Below are 12,955 nucleotides of genomic sequence, written 5' to 3'. Positions count from 1 at the left end.
TTCACCAGAGTGAATACAGAGGGTTCACCACAAGATGTAAACCATTGGTGAGCCTCAAAAACAGGAAGGCCAGATTAGAGTTTGCCAAACGACATCTAAAAAAGCCTTCACAGTTCTGCAACAACATCCTATGGACAGATGAGACCAAGATCAACTTGTACCAGAGTGATGGGAAGAGAAGAGTATGGAGAAGGAAAGGAACTGCTCATGATCCTAAGCATACCACCTCATCAGTGAAGCATGGTGGTGGTAGTGTCATGGCGTGGGCATGTATGGCTGCCAATGGAACTGGTTCTCTTGTATTTATTGATGATGCGACTGCTGACAAAAGCAGCAGGATGAATTCTGAAGTGTTTCGGGCAATATTATCTACTCATATTCAGCCAAATGCTTCAGAACTCATTGGACGCCGCTTCACAGTGCAGATGGACAATGACCCAAAGCATACTGCAAAAGCAACCAAAGAGTTTTTTAAGGGAAAGAAGTGGAATGGTATGCAATGGCCAAGTCAATCACCTGACCTGAATCCGATTGAGCATGCATTTCACTTGCTAAAGACAAAACTGAAGGGAAAATGCCCCAAGAACAAGCAGGAACTTAAGACAGTTGCAGTAGAGGCCTGGCAGAGCATCACCAGGGATGAAACCCGACGTCTGGTGATGTCTATGCGTTCCACACTTCAGGCTGTAATTGACTGCAAAGGATTTGCAACCAAGTATTAAAAAGTGAAAGTTTTATTTATGATTATTATTCTGTCCCATTTCTTTTGGTCCCTTAACAAGTGGGAGGCAGATATGCAAACTGTTGTAATTCCTACACTGTTCACCTGATTTGGATGTAAATACCCTCAAATTAAAGCTGACAGTCTGCAGTTAAAGCACATCTTGTTCGTTTCATTTCAAATCCATTGTGGTGGTGTATAGAGTCAAAAATGTTAGAATTGTGTCAATGTCCCAATATTTATGGACCTGACTGTATAATCCAGTTTGTGTGGGTGAAGCTAAAGTGGGCTAAGAGGGAGGGCGATGCTTGAACCATTGTACCACCTGGCATGCATTTTCACAGGTTTACATCCCAGGCCATTTAGAAGATGGAGATAATGACAGCTATAGTCCGAGCAGGGAAACCATGCTCACTGTGTCCCATTAGTCAGTTTAAGAGCCAAATGTTAATGCTTGACCAGAGTACTCCTTTAAATTTGTCTTCTACATGAAAATGATAGGGTTTGTTTTGCCCATCACTTTGAATGCTCAGCATGCATCAATTTGCTCAGTTGTCATAAGCTGTATCCTGCTTATTATCCAGGCCAGTGCAGATATATTACATCTTGGGTACTAACTGCCTTATCATAGGCAAACTGCTTGAATCAGTTATTACTGCAGCCCTTTACTGCATCACTATCCTTCTTGGAATTTGTTCTGACCTTCATTTAATCCATTAAATATGTATGTTGCCGATTTGACATTTTCATACTGTGCATAAAGCAGGAGTAATGGCCGTATCTTCCTTTTTTACTGATGCTGATCCTATATTGCTTTTAGCTTGAGTTACACTTAAGTAATATACAGTATATACAATGCTTAAATGTCCAACCTGATTGAGGGTGTATTGATCCGCTGACTATGCAAATACATCTGACCTTATTTAATAAATGCTGCTAGGAAAATGACTACATAACATTTTCCTCCTAATTACATTTTGCTAACACAACCAATAAATAAATGAGACATAAGAGCTTCATTCCACTGTCTTTGCAGTACCAAGATTCCTATAAGGACAAAGCTGGCTACACTTGGGAGAGCATTTATAAAGCTGTGAATGGGACTTTCACCAATCAATGGGGGTAAATAAATCACTTTGATTTATATCAACCCCCCTTCATATTTAATTGCCAGCATCCATTAAATAAACACAGTAAAATGAATAAATACATTCAAAGCTAATTTTTTTGTATTTCACTATATCCCAAGGAAACCCAAGCCATTTCTAAAAAGACATTATCAGCGGCCAACTTCTCTTCTGCAATTTTTAAGCTGACCCACCAATGACATCTGCTATGTGAGTAGGAGGCATAAACAGGTCCATGCATTAACTCACAAAATCTTGTGGGTTTTTGGTAATTCAGTTTTATCTTGTTATCTGCCTGATTACACACACGTAAGATTACATGTCATCCAAAAATTTCAAGAGTTTTACTGAAATCTCGTGATAGCCCACTCTATACACAGGAGAGCTGCCAGGAAGGCACTGGTGACGTAGCCTTCCTGAGGGAACATGCGAGGCCAGGGCTACATTGCCAGAGCCTCCAGAGAGGCACAAAGTTAAAGCGGAGTTCCACCCAAAAGGGGAAAGTTCCACTTTAAAGATTGGTCCCCCGCTCCCCATTAAGGATTGGCACCTTCGGGGAGCGGGGGGGGGTGGCTACCTGAATTTGGCAGGTACCTGCTCCCACTTCCGCTGCGATTGCCTAGGCAATCGAAAACGGAAGATGGCCTCCTACCCTCCCTCCCCAAAGTCTTTTGGGACACGTGACAGGTCCCAGAAGACGACGGGGCCATTCAGGAAGCGCTGTGGGCACCCGGCTGTGAAGCCGCAAGCTGTTGCAGCCGGGTGCCCACACTGAAGATGCCGGCCTCCTGGAATACTGGGCGGCTGGTGAAACGGGGTGCTGCGGGGGCAACGTGGGATTGTGGGACAGGTGAGTGGCTGTTTTCTAAATGTCAGCAGCTACAGTTTTTGTAGCTGCTGACTTTTATTTTTTTACAGAGTAAGTGTAACTCCACTTTAATATCTTTTAAGTGCACAATAACAAAGAATGTAATATGTTTTTGGTTTTGGTTTAGCAAGCAGATCTGCATGCACTAGTAGTTTTTAGGTTTGGAGAGTAAAGTTTGCTTTAAAACACAGGCACACAGAAGACTCACCTGCAGTGAATGTTTGGTGAATGTCAGATTCACTGCTTAAAAATAAACTCCTTAGACTGTACTGGTAAGGCCAGGGCCATTTCCTCCACGATACAAGATGAGATTGTTTTCTTTTCTGCTGTTTTTCTAGCATCTACAATGCAAAATGTGCCAGTCTACCTGAAGGTACGGCTATATTAGTAGTGGGTTTGACAGGCATTGGGAAAGGCCTTTCATTGTTGCCTCAAGTGACACTGTAAGGAGGAAACCCTGAGGTATGACTATTTGGCATATAGGAATCTCTGGAAACTATACAATTCAGTAAGTGCAATAAAACATAATAAAACAGTGTTGGGACCCTTACTTTTTAATATATTTATAAACTATATAGGGTCTGGGATTAACAATACTACAATCTTTGCAGATGACACCAAGCTGTGCAGTGGAATAACGTCCTTACAGGATGTCTCCAATTTACAAGCCGACCTCAATAATTAAATATAATTGGGCAACTATGTGGCAGATGATGTTTAATGTTGATAAATGTAAGGTTATGCACTTGGGGACTAAGAATATGCATGCATCATACATACTAGGGGGGGGTACAACTGGGGGAATCAATGGTGGAGAAGGTTATGGTAGATCACAAGCTAAATAATGGCATGCAATGCCAAGCTGAGGTTTGTAAAGCGAGCAAAATCCTCTCTTGTATTAAAAGAGGTATAGACTCCAGAGAGAGAGAGATATCATTTTGCCCCTGTACAAATCATTAGTAAGACCTCATTTGGAATATGCAGTTCAGTTTTGGGCACCAATTCACAAAAAGAACATTGGGGAACTGGAGAAAGTACAGAGAAGAGCAACCAAACTGATAAGAGGCATGGAGGAGCTCAGCTATGAGGAAAGATTAGAGGAACTGAATTTATTCTCTCTTGAGAAGAGGAGATTAAGGGGGGATATGATCACCATGTATAAATACATCAGTGGTTCATATAGTGAACTCGGTGTAGAGTTATTCACCCTGACGTCATCACAGAGCACAAGGGGGCACTCTTTACGTCTGGAGGAAAATAAATTTAATCTTCAAATACAGAAAGATTTCTTCACAGTAAGAGCTGTGAAAATGTGGAATAGACTCCCATAGTCCGAAGAGTTGGTTCTGGCCAGCTCAGTGGATTGTTTTAAAAAAGGCCTGGATTCTTTCTTGAATATAACTGATTACTAACATTTATAGGTAAAGTTGATCCAGGGAATACCCAATTGCCTCTCGGGGGATCAGGAAGGAATTTTTTCCCCTTAAGAAGCAAATTGGATCATGCTTTGCTTGGTTTTTTGCCTTCCTCTGGATCAACTGTGGGTATAGGATTATAACTTTTTTTTTTTTTATGGTTGAACTGGATGGACTTTTTTCTTTTTTCAGCCAGACTAACTTTGTAACTATATATCAAATACAAAGTTGTTCATTAAGGGAGCAGGTATAAATAATGGGGCCTCTTAGCAAAAATATTACAGGGCCAACTGGTCTTCAAACACTGTTGTAAAAAGTAACACACTGCTAAAATGTTGCTACTGATAAATATCCAGCACTGCAGCATACAATGTTTTAGCAGAGGTGCATTTACTCTGGGCCTGCCAAGACAAGCAGTTTTTCAAGCAACTAAAGCTGAATTAGTACAGCTATAGCAGATACATGGATCAACCACTAGGTACTCCAAGAGTTTGGTCTTTAACATTTTTCCCATATTCAATAAATCAATACTATGTTTAAACCCTTCATCAAACAACTACAAATATCCTTTAGACTCATTAGATCTCTGGTGCCCAACCTGTGATCCAGGGACCTCTTTCTGACCTGACCTGACACTTTTTTTCGGCCCTTAGGTTCTCTACAGACACTAAAATGTGTCACTACTTGTAATATGTCACTACTCAATGATTTTCCCCTGAAACCTGTCTCTAGTCTCCAACAACTGCTACAGCATTTTCTCAGTCCTTGACAGTTTTAAAGCAGCATATCTGCAGTCTCTGACCATTTCTTGTATTATATCTGCAGTCTCTGACCATTTCTTGTATCATGTCTGTGGCCTCTAACCACCTCTTGTATCATGTCTGAAGTCTCTGACCATTTCTTGTATCATGTCTGTGGCCTCTAACCATCTCTTGTATCATGTCTGCAGTCTCTGACCATTTCTTGTATCAGGTCTATGGCCTCTGACCATCTCCTGTATCATGCCATTAGTCTTTTACTATATCCTTTTGTGCTCCTTCTGGCTCTTACACTGAATATGCACTGAATTTTTTTTCTGTGGCCCTTAGGTGACGTCAGAGGCCACACCTGAGACCCACCATCTCAAGAAAGTTGACAGCCACTGCTTTAGACTAGGTAGAGAACTGGACTGGTTATTTGATACAAAATGAATGGATGTTTTAGGTAGGCCTTAACATCCTAAAGTTTTTAAAAATGTAAAGAAAACTGTAGAGTGATTGTACAAGGAGACAGTAACATGTATGGCCAATATAAATGTATAGCCACTATAAAGGAAGGATTATAATTTGTCTGCATCTTATACATGCTTTGATATTTTGTCTCCAGATTATTAGCTAGTAAGAGTGCTCCAGGCTTTTCCTTTTCTGAGTACTGAAGGGCACATATTTTTAATTGCATAGGACATGTGATCAAATCTTTATAACATCTGCCAAAACATTAATGGATGAATTAGTTCACAAGTAGCTAATCTCACTCAAGCTACTGAGCTACTAAACATTTCAAAAGTAGCTAAGCTCCAAAGCTTACTGAACTCTTCTTTCATTATACAAAGTCTATAAAGGCCTGCCAATGCGCTGCAAAACCTTGAACCCCTTAACATCCTCATACAGTGGGTATAGAAAAGAACACCCCCTTTAAATGAATCACATTTTCTTGCTTTGTCGTCTGGAATGAAGACAGACACAGTTTTGTTTTACCCAGATGTATTTACTCAGTGCAATTTATAACATCCAAGTGAAAGATAAAACATCATGTCAGAATAAATAAAAAAAAAAACAGAAATCACTGGAAAAAGGAGTTGGAAAAAGGATCACCCCATTGTGTCAGTATTGAACCACCTTTTGCTTTAATTCCAGCCTTTAGTCTGTTTTCACATCTAGACTTTACAATATTTGTCCACTCTTGTTTGCAGAATTGCTCAAGTTCAGTTACATTTGATGGTGACCGTTTGTAGACTGCAGTCTTCATGTCATTCCACAGATTTTCAATGGGGTTTAAGTCTGGGCTCTGACTAGGCCATACAAGGACACTCACCTTTTTCTCCAACCACTGTGTGGTAATTTTTGCTGTGTGCTTTGGGTCATTGTCCTGCTGGAAGGTAAACCCTCTTCCCATTGACAACTTTCTGGCAAAGAGCAGCGAATTGTCCACAAGAATTTGATGGTATTTTGCCCCATCCATTTTTCCTTCTATCTTTACAAGTGCTGCAGTCCCTACTGCAGAAACCCCCCCTCCCCCTCCCCTCATAACAGGATATTACCACCTCCTTGATTTGCTGTAGGAACGATATTATTTGGATGGTGAGCTGTATTGAATTTCTGCCAGATATATCGATTAGGACAAATAATATAATTTTAGTCTCATCTGACCATAACACCTTTTTCCATGTGGCCTCAGAATCTTCAAGGTGCATTTTGGCAAAGCTCAGTGGTGACTGCATGTGGCCTTTCTTGAGGAGCGGCTTTTTTCTTGCAACCCTTCCATACAAGCCACATTGGTGGAGAATTTGTGATATTGTTGTCACATGCACAGAATGACCACTCTTTGTCATAAATTCCTGTAACTGCTTGAAAGTTGCTGTAGGCCTCTTGGTAGCCTCTCTGACCAGTTTCCTCTTGACCCTTTCATCCAGTTTGAAGCGACGTCGTGATCTGTGGAGGGTCTGTGTTGTACCAAATACCTTCCACTTATAATAGTCTTCAGTGTGCTTCTAGGCATTGATAAAGCCTTTGAATTTTTTTTGTACTCATCTCCTGGCTTGTGCCTTTCCACGACTTTATCCCAGAAATCTTTTGACAGTACCTTGCCACCGATAGTTGACCACAGCTGATCACACTTGAAAGTCAAATGGCTTTGTGTGCTACTGAGAAGGTGCTTAGCTACATCTGATTGAGTTTACAAGTCATTTTAGGAGGGGGGGTGATCCTTTTTTTCAACCCAGTGATTCTGTTTTTTTATTTTTTTTATTTTTTTCTGACATGTTGGTGATATATCTTACTCTTGGATGTTATAAGTGGTACTGAGTAAAAACAACTGGATAAAACAAAAACTGTGTCTGTCTTCATTTCAGGCTACGAAGCAACAAAATGTGAATATTTGAAAGGAGGGGGGGGTGATTCTTTTCTATACCCCTGTGCACTACTGTACTGCCACAGCAATCTTTATATCAATCTGGGAATGGGATTTAAAAAACGATAAATTGCCAATTGCAACTGACCACTGTTCAGTCAATTAGTCCTGGGCTCATTGTGCTCCTCTAACACATTGCAGTATATGGTCTGCTATGGCTGTAGTTACACCACCATTGAATGGGAGGTCAATTAGACACAACTCAAGGAACCCCTGGCAACTTTTGAAGGAACCCTAAGTGAGCCCTACCCATTTTATGAATGTTTATTGAATAAAGACCACTGACCAAAATGCAGTAACCCATAGCAAACAATTATCATTCTCCAGACACAGAACAGTCAGAAAGATGAATAATTATTACTTATATGTTAATATGGGTTGTTACAATTTGTGCCTTGCTTTTCATTTCATTACATCAGCCTAAAATGTGCTAATTTCATTCATTTTCCTTGTTTAAACTAGTGAAAGGTGATTGGTTGTTTTTGCTGCATACACATCATGATTGATTTTTTTTTGCCTTTGTATATGAAACAATCCTAGCTGGGCAATAGTTTTACATCATTAGAAAAGTGAATTATCTGCATAGAACGTTATTAATACTCCTGACATTAAGTTATCATCATTTGTGTCCCAGTGGGAGTTATTTTGTGTTGGATGCTGACCTATTGATCTCTACCAAAAGACACAAAACACAATATCTATTACTGCAGTTCCTTCCCATTTCCTCTATGTGTGCCTTGCACTTTGATAACTGTTCTCACATCTGCAATGTTGCACCATATGATGCATTGAAAAAAAACACATAAAGTGTTCTTCATTCGAATAATCCATAGCCTTCCACTTCCCTGTCATGTACATCAAACAACAACTGCTTCTCTATCATATTTAATATATGTATAGCCATAATCGCTGCATGATTTGGCCATTTCTATTGTAACATGTCCCCATCAGAGATCAATAATTTACTACAACATCTTGTCAACGTACCATTCTTTCAGACATGGATGTATACTACAGCAGAATGATAAAGATATGAATAAATGTCAAGCTATAATATCTTCTGTAGGTGGTGCTATAATTTACAAAAAAAATCAATCGTCTTAAAAAAAAGTCTTTAAATAACAAAAACACGCTGAGAATAATCATAAAAGATTTAAAAATCAAAGTATGAAAAATTACATCATTATCGAGCCTGGTCATTGACAGTCTTGTCATCTTCTCATACAACAAACCTTTCGGAAAGTGTTATGTGCAAAAAATTGGGATAAAAAGCACACACACATATATATATATATATATATAGTATATGGACAGAGAAAGAGAGAGAGAGAGCATAGTTATTATATTTCACGTCTGTCTTTTTTTTTCTTTTTTTTTTTATTGCTATCGAGACATACAATCCAACACAGACCAAAATGCTGTTGTGTAAGGTGTATCCCATTCAAAAAAAGGAAAACAATCCGGTAGATCCCTGTGATCCTTAATGTAAGTTTATTTCAGAGTCGCAGTGCTGGGGTGGGGTCCTCCATGAGAATATCACCGACGTGACTGTTGCTCTCTCCCTCCTAATGATTGCAATCTGTTTCCCAGCACCTGCAGATTAATGGCTGTTTTCAAGGCAATTGGCAATATGCCCATTAAAGGTGGCACACAATGCCAATGCACTGACGCTCACAGATGCCCAGCAGCACTTGAGGCTATTATATAATCAGTATTTCACCTAATAAAATAATGGATGGCACATGAACAGCATTTCAAGACGGATTAAGGCTAGCATGACGTCAACTGTGAACCCAATAAGACATTTATGATGTATGGATGTGGCTGGCAGCAAACCCATCTCTTTATAGACAAACCTGCATCTGTAGGAAGGAGCCTCCAGCACGCCCCCTAGAGGGGCAGCTCTGGCTTTGCCCCCTCCTCCCCTCCCTTACTTGAGCTGTAATGCAGATCCCCTCCCCCCTTGCTTTCCTACTAGTGGGTAACAAAACCAGCAGTAATTACTAATGCCCCAGCACATAAATCCGTCAGCTTCGCAGGCTTTTAGACGCAACTACGCAGATCTGTCTGAACCCTCCCTACCTGTCTCTCTAAATGTGATGTCAATCATACATGAAATAATGGCCATCAGACTGCAATGCCTTGAAGTTCAATGGGGAGGACTGGCTGCAGGTTACAGCAAATCTGGCTGCACATTCTGCATTGAATGGATTTGTAGTAGGCTGAAGCAGATTGATCAAGGATACCATCAGCTGGCTCTAGGTGTGATCTGCTTGCCTAGTAGATCATCTCCGTGATGCTTGGCAGGTTGTCTCTAGGCTGGAAGAGATCATCTCTATGCTGTCTAGTGGATCTCTTCTATGCTGCCTGGTAGATCACCTCTTTGCTGCTTAGTAAATCTCCTCTATGCTGCTTATTAGATCTCCACTTTTAATGGCATTTATATACCATGCAATCTATCTAAGTCCTTAATAGGTATTAGATCCCCTCTGTGCAGACTGAGTTCTATGGTTGGTAGATCACCACTATGCTGCCTGTTAGATCTATGGTTGGTAGATCACCACTATGCTGCCTGTTAGATCTATGGTTGGTAGATCTCCGCTATGCTCCCTGTTAGATCTATGGTTGGTCGATCTCCTCTATGCTGAATGATAGAGTTCCTCTATGCTGCTTATTAGATCTCCTTTATTACTGGCACTTCTATACCATGCAGTCTATCGAAGCCCTTAATAGGTATCAGATCTCTTCTATGCTGTCTGTTAGATCTATAGTTAGTAGATCTCCTCTATGCAGCTTTGTAGATCTCCTCTATTGTCGGCACCTATATACCATGCAATCTATCTCAGCCCTTAAAGGTTATCAGATCTCTTGTATGCTGCCTGACAGATCTCTAGTTAGTATATCTCCTCTATGCTGCATTTTAGATCTCCTCTCTGTTGCCTGGTCGATCTCCTCTCTGCTGCCTGATAGATCTCCTCTCAGTTGCCTGGTAGATCTCCTCTGCTGCCTGGTAGATCTCATCTCTGCTGCCTGGTAGATCTCCTCTCTGCTGCCTGGCAGATCTCCTGTATGCTGCCTGGTAGATCTCTCTGCTGCCTGGTAGATCTCCTCTTCTGCCTGGTAGATCTCTTCTCTGTTGCCTGATAGATCTCCTCTCTGCTGCCTGGTAGATCTCTCTACTGCCTGGTAGATCTCCTCTCTGCTGCCTGGTAGATCTCCTCTCTGCTACCTGGTCGATCTCCTGTATGCTGCCTGGTAGATCTCCTCTCTGCTGCCTGGTAGATCTCTCTGCTGCCTGGTAGATCTCCTGTATGCTGCCTGGTAGATCTCCTCTCTGCTGCCTGGTAGATCTCCTCTCTGCTGCCTGGTCGATCTCCTGTATGCTGCCTGGTAGATCTCCTCTGCTGCCTGGTAGATCTCTCTGCTGCCTGGTAGATCTCTTGTATGCTGCCTGGTAGATCCCCTCTGCTGCCTGGTAGATCTCCTGTGCTGCCTGGTAGATCTCCTGTATGCTGCCTGGTAGATCTCCTGTAGGCTGCCTGGTAGATCTCCTCTGCTGCCTGGTAGATCTCCGCTGCCTGATAGATCTCCTCTGCTGCCTGGTAGATCTCCTGTATGCTGCCTGGTAGATCTCCTGTGCTGCCTGGTAGATCTCCTGTATGCTGCCCGGTAGATCTCCTGTGTTGCCTGGTCGATCTCCTGTGCTGCCCGGTCGCTGTGGTGTAGGTCGGTGGGTAGATCTCCTGTATGGTGCAGGAGATGGCCGCACTGGCTCTGCAGTGGAGCTGTCCATGGTGCTGAATCCGCCCACCAGCACACAGCCCGCACTCCGCTCCTCATCAATCACCCCGGGCTCCCATCGCCGCAGCAGACCGAGCCTGTGCTGGGCACCACCGCCCCCTCCCCCCCAGCACACAGCAATAAAGCCCTCCATGCAATCTGCTCAGCCTTCTCAGGATCGCACAGCCTGCAGGTTAAACAGCAAGAGCTCAGATTTGTTGGCTGCATCAGCCGTCACATAACAGGACTTCCTTCCCCATCTAAGCAGCTTAGCACAAAAAAGGCAAAACCAAATCTAGACAGAGAACCCCCCATGGAGGACAGGCTCCCTTTACCTTGTCTCTGAGGGTGTCAGATCCAGCAAGGAGCAGTAAAGTCTAGATCACTCAATAACCTTCTGGAGGATGGAGCTGCAGGGAGGCAAGCAGCAGCGATCCTGACCTCCTCGAGTCTTCTTCTTCAATGGAAAAAAGGAGCTCTGCCCTTATCAAAGATGGCCGTCCTTCTTGACGTCAGCAGCTTTTAATAGACATCTATCATGGGGCGGGGGATGGTGGGGAGGGAGCAGGCTGGGGGAGCTTGAGTCATCGTCTGCTGTACAATGCTGCAATACATCGCATTTTTTTTCCAATGCACGTTTTGCTAATATCTGTATGTAGGGATCATAGGGATGGAGGCAAAGAAGAATGGCATGGTGTATGGAGGGGTTGGGTTGCCTTGCAGGCTTGGCTGGGTTTTGGATGGGATTGAGCTAATGCAGCACTGATTTATTTTCGCCAAAGGGGTGGTCCAAAGGGATATCCCCTCTCCTGTCTTCACTCCATATAAGGATAGCCTACGTGGGCAGCTAATGTACAGAAGCTTTCTAAGTGATTTCTATGGATTGATGGCTGTATGTGCTCAGGCCATTCAGATTAACATTCTGCATTTGTCATCTATGTAGCAGGGAAGAGACAATCAAAGGACTGGATTCGTATTCCCAGCTATCTGGACAATGCAGAATGCTGTGCCCAAGGGTCCAGGTCTGATTCCCGAGGATAGGGACCCATAGGGGGTTATCTTACTAAAACTGGAGAGTGGAAAATCTCGAACCGCTCTACATAGAAACCAATCAGCTTCCAGGTTTTATTGCCAAAGCTTAATTGGACAGCTTGAAGTTAGAAGCTGATTGGTTACCATGCACAGCTGCACCAGATTGTGAGTGCATCGGTTTTAGTAAATCTCCCTCCAGGTCTCATTTGCAGATCCCCATTTATTAACCCAGGGTTTAGAATTATGCAACCTGTTTTTGTTGTACATGATGACAGCCTAGGCAGGAGGCATCCTCAAGCTTGGTGCTGGGAATAGACTGTGAAGAATACATAATACTGGAATGAAATGGAGGTAGTCACTGCCAGCAGGCAATGCTGTCCAGGTGCTTTGGTAACCCAATATTTTACATTTTGCCTTAGAAAAATGACAGATGTCTCTAAAATGTATAAAAAAAAGGGAAATCATATTATAAGAGAAAAAAAACACCAAAGGTAAAGTATTAGAGAATATCTACTCATTATTTCCCCATCTTAAGGAACACCACCCAGACTGATTCAGACTGTTGATTTTATCTTCTAAATTCTGGGTCAAGCCATAGATTTAATTCCTCAATTGTTCTCTACGTGATCATATACTCTACAAATGTATCCAGAGCTATTCTTAAAGCGGAGTTCCACTCATGCTGTCAAAAAATAAAAGTCAGCAGCTACAAATTCTGTAGCTGCTGACTTTTAAAAAACAGCCACTTACCTGTCCCTTGGTCCCGCGGTGTGTCCCCCGCAGCCCATTTCACCGGCCATCCTGTATTCCAGGAGGCCGGCATCTTCAGTGTGGGTACCCGGCT

At 42.3% G+C, this 12,955-nt stretch overlaps 1 protein-coding gene across 1 annotated transcript in view; it reads right to left on the bottom strand.

Annotated features, from left to right (window-relative positions):
* Window positions 1–11,572, bottom strand: part of LOC149430601 (synaptosomal-associated protein 25) — a 147,955-nt gene extending 136,383 nt beyond the window's left edge. The window contains exon 1 of the mRNA XM_089666202.1: window positions 11,415–11,572. The gene's annotated coding sequence lies outside the window, so the exon portion shown is untranslated. The remainder of the gene's footprint in view (window positions 1–11,414) is intronic.
* Window positions 11,573–12,955: the final 1,383 nt, after the last annotated feature.

Source organism: Staurois parvus, unplaced genomic scaffold (genome assembly GCF_062004578.1).
Source record: "Staurois parvus isolate SC_StPar_1 unplaced genomic scaffold, SC_StPar_1.0 ptg002600l, whole genome shotgun sequence".
Classification (NCBI taxonomy): Eukaryota; Metazoa; Chordata; class Amphibia; order Anura; family Ranidae; genus Staurois; species Staurois parvus.
The sequence above is the reverse complement of the archived record's forward strand: the minus strand, read 5'-3'. Positions and strand labels throughout refer to the sequence as shown.